Genomic DNA, 8,768 nt, shown 5'->3' with positions numbered 1-8,768 from the left:
GAACTGCTGCAGAAGCAAAAGATTAACGGGCACTGAAAGACAATGATGAGGTCTGGTACAGACGACTGAACTGCACTCTTAAATTTGGCACACTTTCAAGCAGCTAAGTCTAAGATTGAAACGTTCATAATACAGTTCAATTAAGGTGACGTTTTTTGACTGCTGTTATTATAATAATAGTAATATCTTGTTTTCCTTCCAGAATCATTTCTATAGATTGAATTGCTTGCTTTGTTATCATCTATGTTTTACAGCATTCGACTGCTGCTTGCTATTTTTACAAGTCTTTTCAATAATGGGCACAGACTCAGCAAACAGGTTTTTATACAGAATTTATTTCTTTCATTTCACAAAACTACTCCAGTGTACATTTTCTATCTGCTTAATTTCCACAGTGTATACGCCGCTTCACAAAGATAAATGGGTTCCAGCTATTGTTCAATACAATGACAAAGGTGCTCATTACTCAAATGCTGTGATACCACAAGTACAATAATGCTTATGTACAGGAGTGTTTAAAGATAGCACTTTTCTCAAAGACAAATCTAACATTCATCAGTTGACATAGAGGAAATATATTTACAAATTATCTTCAAGCACGTATCACTGAACCATCCAAACAAAACTGCAGAAGGGCTAGAAAGTTACAGAAGTGAACTGTCAGTCGTGGTTATGTTCTACTGTTTCTAACGCTACTAAAGGAAACAAGTATAAAAAAAAACTTCATAATTACTATGAAATAAGGACTAAGCTTGAACTTCCAACACTTAGATTACAGAATTGGGACTTACCCAAATTTTCGGTTGACTCCATCAATCTTGTTCACGGAAGCAACCGAAAATTTGGGTAAGCCCCAAATCTGTAATCTAAGTGTTGGAAGTTAAAGCTTAGTCCTTATTTCATAATGACTTGTAACAACACAGATGAACTTTCATGCTAAGTTCAGAATTACTGTTTTGTATGTTGTCCACGACGTACATGTGTAATCACGGATACATCACATATTACGTATTAGGAAAGCCTATGGTTAGCATGTTCACACCGTCCATTCATCAACTAAAGCTGGTTCGATTCCAATTCCTCTGATACCATTTATAACACTTAGAATTAGACGTGGTTGCTTGACAGTTTGACAAGCACTGAAATATATAAATTTTCGCAATCTCTGACCAAATTGTTGCAATATTCAAGACGACAAGCAACTAAATCTACCAGCTTTAACATATTTACAAACTATAAATTTGTTCATTTTTATGTATAAAATGTACATCGACTGAGAATGGTTGGAGGGAGCATTTAACATTTTCTCTAGTCTCTTGGATTGTCTTGCAAAAGAACACACTATATTTAGATTCTTATTCTACTCAATAACATATTTGTTGAAATACCATTACAAACATTAACAACGACGACGTAAACGTACACGGCCACCCTTCATTTCATAACAATATAAACATATTGAATATTCGATACACCTTGAAGTCATACGACCACGTTGTCCGTAAAGATAAGAATGTTTTCCGACAACTAGACGACATTTTTATGTCCGTTCATTTAACTTTTGACATGGCTGGTGACACCCAGTCTACTCTACTGTAGGCACAACTTTCAATTTCCTTCTATTGATCTGCAGTAAACCTCCTTCTGGGAAGATTTATAATGTTATGGTTGGTGTCACATTCTAGTGTGAAATACAAATTGTCTTAATTCCATCTTCAATATTGTGACCCATCCAAATACTAGATCTGAATCACAGCTTGTCTACTGGTTTTAAATAGTAACATGTACATCACGTTTTTAATGGTTGACCTCTGAACAGAATTCAGACAAATTTAGGACTACGTAGTGCTTCAAACATATCAACCAATCAAGCCGCAATCAAACATATGCCATTTCTATATTGTAACTTGCAATGTCAGTTACTCTGATGGCATAACCTATGATTGCAACTTTTGTTATCATTTCTCTTTAATTCCATGTGCTCGTGTCGGAAAATATGTACATATCCTTTTATAAAAACCTACAACGGCTTCTATTTCTGATGTAGATTCTGGCTTTTTTTAATGGTTTTCTGATCCTACTCACCGACGGTATCTGTCAAACAAAGGTGTTGTCCAGTGCGTTGCTACTAGGCTTACTCGATGTCTTTGCACAACAAATGAAACTGAACGTACCAGTCAGGTAAAAGTGTTTACCCTAGATGACCGTCATCGCTGTCATGGCGGTATCGGCGCGCGACATGGTGTTGGCCCGCCGGATCACGGTGAACTGGAGAGTCCTCATCGTACTCCCCTCGTAAGCTCTGCGGATGTCCGCCCTGCGACGGCAGCAGCAGAGCAGGTAGCGGTAGAAAAACGTCCGGAAACTTTTGCTGAGGAGGAAGAGGGCGAGGGGGTTGACGCAGGAGTTGAAGTACATGAGTCCCTGGGACACCACCCTCGCCGCGAACATGTCCAGGGGCGGCGGCGGGACCGGAGACTTCGCCCAGGAGAACCAGCGCCACATGTTGACGATGTGCACGGGCAGCCAGCACAGGGCGAAGATACCCACGAGGATCAGGACAGTCTTAGCGACGTTCTTGCGCGCCTCAAGCTGGCGGATCATCGACTTGTTCGCGGTCGGCATGTTACGGGACGACTGGACCAGATTGCGGGCGATCATGACGTAGAAGACTCCGATGGTGGAGAGAGGGAGGCAGTACAGCACGGAGAACTGAGCCAGGGTCGCGATCTGTCCGTACAGCGGCTGGTAGGAGGGCGGGGACGGGCGGCAGATCTTGTAGTCCAGGTTTATTGTCATGACTTCGCCGCTTGGATCGGTCACGCTGAGTACGCGGTGAATCTCGTCAACGTAGGACAAGACAAGATCGGGGGTAGCCAGAGCCATGCTCAACACCCAGATCAGCACGGTGACGAGATTGGTTCGTCGCAGAGCGTGGTTGGCTTGGATGCTCACCGGCTTGACGATGGCTCGGTACCGGTCGTGGCTCATGGCCGTCAGCGTGAAGATGGACACCCCGATGGACGTGAACTGGATGAAAGGCATCAGTTTACACATGATGTCGCCGAAAACCCAGGCTGGGAGGAAGTAGTTGGCCACGGTGATGGGCACGCAGCTGACCAGAACCAACAAGTCCGCCATGGCCAGGCTGGTGATGAAAATGTTGGGAATGTTCCTCATGGATTTGTTGCACCACACGATGCGGATGACCGTCCCGTTGCCGAGGATTCCGCACAGCGCGATGAACGACAGAACCACGGCCACCAGCACCTTGCTCCAGAACGGCGGGCGGACCACGTTCCTCCACGCCTCCGTCTCCACCGACGGCTCCTCCGGCAGGGACGAGTTCGTGCCGTTCACGAGCCCGAGTTCGTCGGTCATGTTTACCGGCGGCGAGTCCGTCAGCAGCAGGAGCGACATTGCCGCCGACACGTTGGCACTGTAGTTCGACAGCATCGTAAAGAACTGCTACTCAAGTACAGCGTTCTAGAGTAAGTCTACGGACAAACCGCTTCTGTGCCTACTCTATCAGACATTCTTCCCCTCTCTCCTCTTCTGCGTTGGTACTCAGTGTTTTCCCGCACACGCTCACTGTAGCTGGCACGAAGAAGGGGGTCTAGATAGAGAGAAAGATACCAAACCGTAGGTGAGAGAGAAGACGTAACCAATGATACCTAGTGCGGCTCTGACGCCAAACACCCCGCCACGTCACGGAGTGTCAGCCTATCAGAGTAACGCATCTGCCCGCCCCCACACTAGTACTTTCCCTACAAATGATCGCTCAATAAAGACATGTACTTTTTCACGCACCGGGAGCCTGATGGTCCCTACGGGCGGGCGCGCGTCAATGAAACCCGGGGTTATAACTTTGACGGGTTATCATGCTTAGATCTGGCTGTTTCTTACAGGAAACCTTTGTGGTTGCAGGACAAATGATACCTACGTTTATCTCCCTGTAGCTTTTCGTCTGACATTTTATTACATACTCATTATTGTGTAGTTCAATGGCGATGTCAGCGCTTGGAAAGAAAGCTCTGACGTGCAAGGCAGACAACGGGAAGCCAACAAATGTCAGTCGTGACGCCCCCTGTCTGTTCTATCTTGTAATAAAGTTGGGAAATTTGATGTACGTTTTTGAAAATTACTGCCGTATTACGGAACTAGTACTAATGAAAGAAAATTGCTGCAATACTCTTGTAGGCTCGACTGAAAAAAAACACATCCTCCACTTGAAGAAAGATTTTCCAACAACAACTTTTTGGGTAACCTTTGCTCTAAATCCGGGAATATTTTTTTAACGTAAGGTTAAGAATACGATTTCTAATACTTTGAATAAAGCATGGGGCAGCGTGATATTTGACATCACAAGTGAGGAATTTTTTTGCTCAACACTGAACATTGTTTTAGATTTTTTTGTGATTAATTATACTCAAGTCCTATGTCATTGCATCATTTAGATAACGGAACTGTAATGCTATGTTTTAACTCCCCTCACTAGTCTAAACAGACTTATGTAGGGTATTATCGCCACAGGCCCCACAACATGGGGCGTGACAGAAAGGCAGATAATGCAAACAAATCTGTATCTGTATCTGTATAGCCGGCATAACCGCCTTTTGGCGTAACACACCAGCTTCAAGTCGGCATTTATTGTGGTGCTATGCCGGCATGTTCTACACAATACGTACCTCACTTCATGGTCCTTAAAATGTCACAAAAAGTTCATATATTTCTTACACTACAAAAAGTGGGGGCTCTGAAAACTTCTTTAGCTTCAGAATCCTAGTGGAATAGTGCCTCTCGCGTTCCGAATCCCCCATTTCAATCAACTCTCTAAGTTGAAATAAGATGACAGCTGTGAAAAAATGTACGAGAATCCAGACAATGCTTCTCTCTAAACTGACGTAAAATCTCTATTCTAGTCGAAGACCAGACAGTGGCAGAGACAGAGACATCGATCACTTCGTGAGGAGGTTAAACCACGTAAGCCTCCTGAAATAAGGTTCTTTTCATGGTTGAAATGCAGAGATCAAAAAAGCCTGGTAGAAGCTCCCCGTGTGCCTGCTTGACAACCATTTGTGTACCATGAATGTATATCAATGTTCTGATCTGATAAGATGACTAAGAGTCACCGCATGGTAGTCTGTTCAACTAATTATATTAAAGTCCATGTAACTTTATCCATCACATAGTTGCCAAATACTATATGATTTTTCAATGCACAAAAGACACTAACCCCCAAGATTGCCCTACGAAGAATTTTAAGGGGTTTAGATATACGTTAAAATCCCAAGATATTTATATATTAAGAGGGTGCAAGGCCGAAAAAAGAAATCCAATACACTAATTTGACAAAAAAATTATCATTACATTTACATGCCTTCAAAACTACTTACGGCGTTTACGAGAGAATAATGTAAAGAGCTTGAAGGCGACAACAATTCTTCTTCTTCCAATCCATTGCACAGAATCAAAGCCCATTTCATACTTGACTTGTTTTCCTTTCTGATGAATCCTTGGAGAGCTTGGCGCTACACAGATAGGTGAACATCTAAAACCGTAGAATCCGTTCTTCCGTGACTTGGAACTCTCTTTTGAAGGATGATTTTCTTCCACGCACTGCCTGCTACGTGCGCAACTTCACGGATCAGAGTCTTTCCCGCTTTTCGTCTGTCAGTACTCTTCAGAGAGATGTTGAGATGTACCACACAAGGGACCGGGAAGCGTTACGGAGATTCACCGCCACAATTCTACACAAGGCCTAGGAAAAAATATTGTGTTTCTTGTTTCAGTCCTGAAAAAATTAGGTAGGGATTATCTTTTGTTCTTTCCTTTTAGAGATGTACCACACATGGGACCGGGAAGCGATACACGGATTCACCGCCACAATTATACACATGCAAGGCCTAGGAAAAAATGTTGTGTTTCTTGTTTCAGTCTTGAAAAAAAATAGGTAGGAATTATCTTTTGCTCTTTTCTTTTTTATCAGACTTTGTCGATCTCTAGTGATCTGACTTGCACAATACAGTATAACGAAGTAAAATCTGCATGAGGACACTTGTAGTTTCAATATGTCAACGTTAGAAAACGGATTGTACAACGTTTCATCACTCAGGCGTCAGATCATGGAGCTAAAAAAGGTCGGTCAGCTCGAAAAATTCATATCCCTTGCAGGGATCCATAAAAAAGGCTAGGGTCTGCAGTTTTTTCTAGGGTAGGTCGGGAAACAGGAAACACAATATATTTTTCCTCGGCCTCAGCGATACGGATTCAACACCACAATTCACCACAAACAACCCGCAGATACAGATTGACGTCACTTATCAAGGCAGGGCGGGATGAATACTACAGTTTTAATGTCCTGCTTTGAAGCTTCCTAATACCCGATTCCCTCACTCAAAAGACGATGTACTACGTCCATTAACGTTTCCACGTTTGAAAAACGGTGTCAATTTACTCTCAGTCCGCCTCATGATGTAGAGACAAGCGGATGGATCGTAGCGAACTGATCGTAGCAATAGAAGACCACAGCCTGCTGTGGTCTTCTATTGCAAGCGTGGATCCGCGATTTCAAGCAAGATAGCACCAGTGTTTTAAATTAGTAGTAGCGAAGATCAAGGGATAACGTCTTTTCCTGTTGTAAACCATAGTTTTAGTATTTTCTTCATTGCCTTGGATATATGGTAGCACCGTATGAAAATCTTGTTGCGAAAAATTACGGGTGTAAATTCTAATTTTGCTTTTGATTAGATATGGATTTCCTCGACAGCCCCTTGAGTAATGGCTGAACCTCGGAAAGTTGTGGTAGTGGATTTGCACTAACTTCGGTAAATGTTACTCCTAGCTTTGGATACGAATAGTTTTGTGTTGTTCGGTCATATCTACAGCTTTGTAGGGGGTCTATTTTATCATGCATAAAAATAGCCGGATGCTACGTGAGAATGGATTCCAATGCATTTGGTAAAATATACTAGTATTTTAGTAAAATATACTAAAATGTCTTTTTCATATCAAGTATCAAGTAAAATATACGAAAATGTCTTTTTCATATCAATTACTGTGTACCAAGAAAAAACATCCAAGATGGCGGACGGTACGGACGCACTGTCACTTGAGCTCCGTGAGTAAATATGTTTTAGAGCGAATTGCAGTTGTTTAGATCATAACTTTGGCATTTTTGAGTACCTGATATAATACAAAGTACAGATGGCTGGTAATATGAGCACCAGATCGTCATCTCGAGCGAAAACCTCGACGAAATGGTGGAATGTTCCCGCATCGAAGATTCCGGCGGACGAGACGATACACATCGACTACAATGATCAGGCTAAAACCAGCCCCTGCAACACGAAATTCGTGACGACTACGGACAGAGTGCCTCTGTGGGTAAAAGTCTGCAAGATGCGCTACAACGAAGAGTACGGAAAGCAGAACGGACAGAAGGTGGAGTGGAGAGAAGGAGACCGGGAGGACATCTTGTTCATAACGGGATCGGAGTCGAAAGACGGAAAAGTTCAAGAAACGTGTGTGCTATCGATCCACTTCTGGAAAAACGGCACAATTTGCATCCAAGGGTCAGAGTTCCTAGGTTGGACTGACAAAATCTTTCCGACTTTGAAGAAAAAAGTGGAAGAAACTTTGAAAAAACAGTGAACAAAATGGCGACTCAGCACAATACGACGCCACCGGAAACGAAGACAACGATACCGGAAGTACCTCTACGACCAGTCAGAAAGGTAAGACTTTGCAATCATCTGATACCGCAGACACATCGCCCAAAGTTGCTGGTCGTCTAGACGAAACCCCGGTCAAGGCCCCTGTGGGTACACCAAAGAAGACCAGACTCAGAAAGGCAGTTGAAAACTTCATCAGCCCGTTCAGGACCCCGACTTCGTTAGACTCACCACTGAACACAAGTAACACCGTGTTGGACACCGAGCAGAACCCAATCACACCCAACCTTGTCAAGGACTCAAGTACGCAAGAACACATCACAAGGGATATACAAAAACACTATACAGATCTTGTTGACCTCGTCAACACTCTACAATCCGACATGAAGGCGCTGAAAGTTGAGCAGGAAAAACAAAAGGGCCAATTTGAAAAAGAATTGAAGACCGTCTCCTGTCAGTGGAAGAAACAGCTGGACGAAGAGAAAACAAGGCATGTAAATGAAAGTATGAGTGTGAACAGCCGCCACAATGAGGAAATCGCCACCCTCACAGCCAAGTGTCAATCCCTCCAGTCACTTGTCGAGACACAACAACAGCAGATCATCAAACTACAGGAAGTAACTGACTCCATTCAGCTCTCACAATCCCTCTCCAAGATGAGAACATATGCAGAGACTGTACGTGTGAACTCAGGTAGTCAAAAACCTGGTGGAGAAGCCTGCAGCTACGAGGGCAATGGCACAAATGTCATTGATGAGGAAACAATGGATCCAGGCACAGCTCATTCAAATCATGCAACAACAACAACAACACAGACAGCTACTGAAGTAACGAACTCAGACGCTGAACCGACCCAACCGGTCCCGTCACAGGAAGGCCAGTACACTCCAGCAAAGGATTCGAAAGAAGTCAGAGTGTATGCGGATTCCATCTGGAAGGCCGTGAACGTCTCTCGAATGTTCCCCAACCTCTCGGCACATAAAGAGAAGACGTCCACAATAGCCAGCGCCACGAAGATGCTAGAGACAGTCAAAGATCCAGGGACATCCGTATGCCATATTCCATGTGGGATCAAACGACCTAGACAACACCCGG

At 43.6% G+C, this 8,768-nt stretch overlaps 1 pseudogene; it reads right to left on the bottom strand.

Moving 5' to 3' along the window:
* Positions 1–916: 916 nt before the first annotated feature.
* Positions 917–3,397, bottom strand: LOC109464685 (annotated as a pseudogene).
* Between the last annotated feature and the right edge of the window lie 5,371 nt (positions 3,398–8,768).

This window comes from Branchiostoma belcheri, unplaced genomic scaffold, assembly GCF_001625305.1.
Source record: "Branchiostoma belcheri isolate BF01 breed outbred unplaced genomic scaffold, Haploidv18h27 scaffold14, whole genome shotgun sequence".
Taxonomy (NCBI): domain Eukaryota; kingdom Metazoa; phylum Chordata; class Leptocardii; order Amphioxiformes; family Branchiostomatidae; genus Branchiostoma; species Branchiostoma belcheri.
Note: the sequence above shows the minus strand (reverse complement) of the source record. Positions and strands in the feature narration are given on the sequence as shown.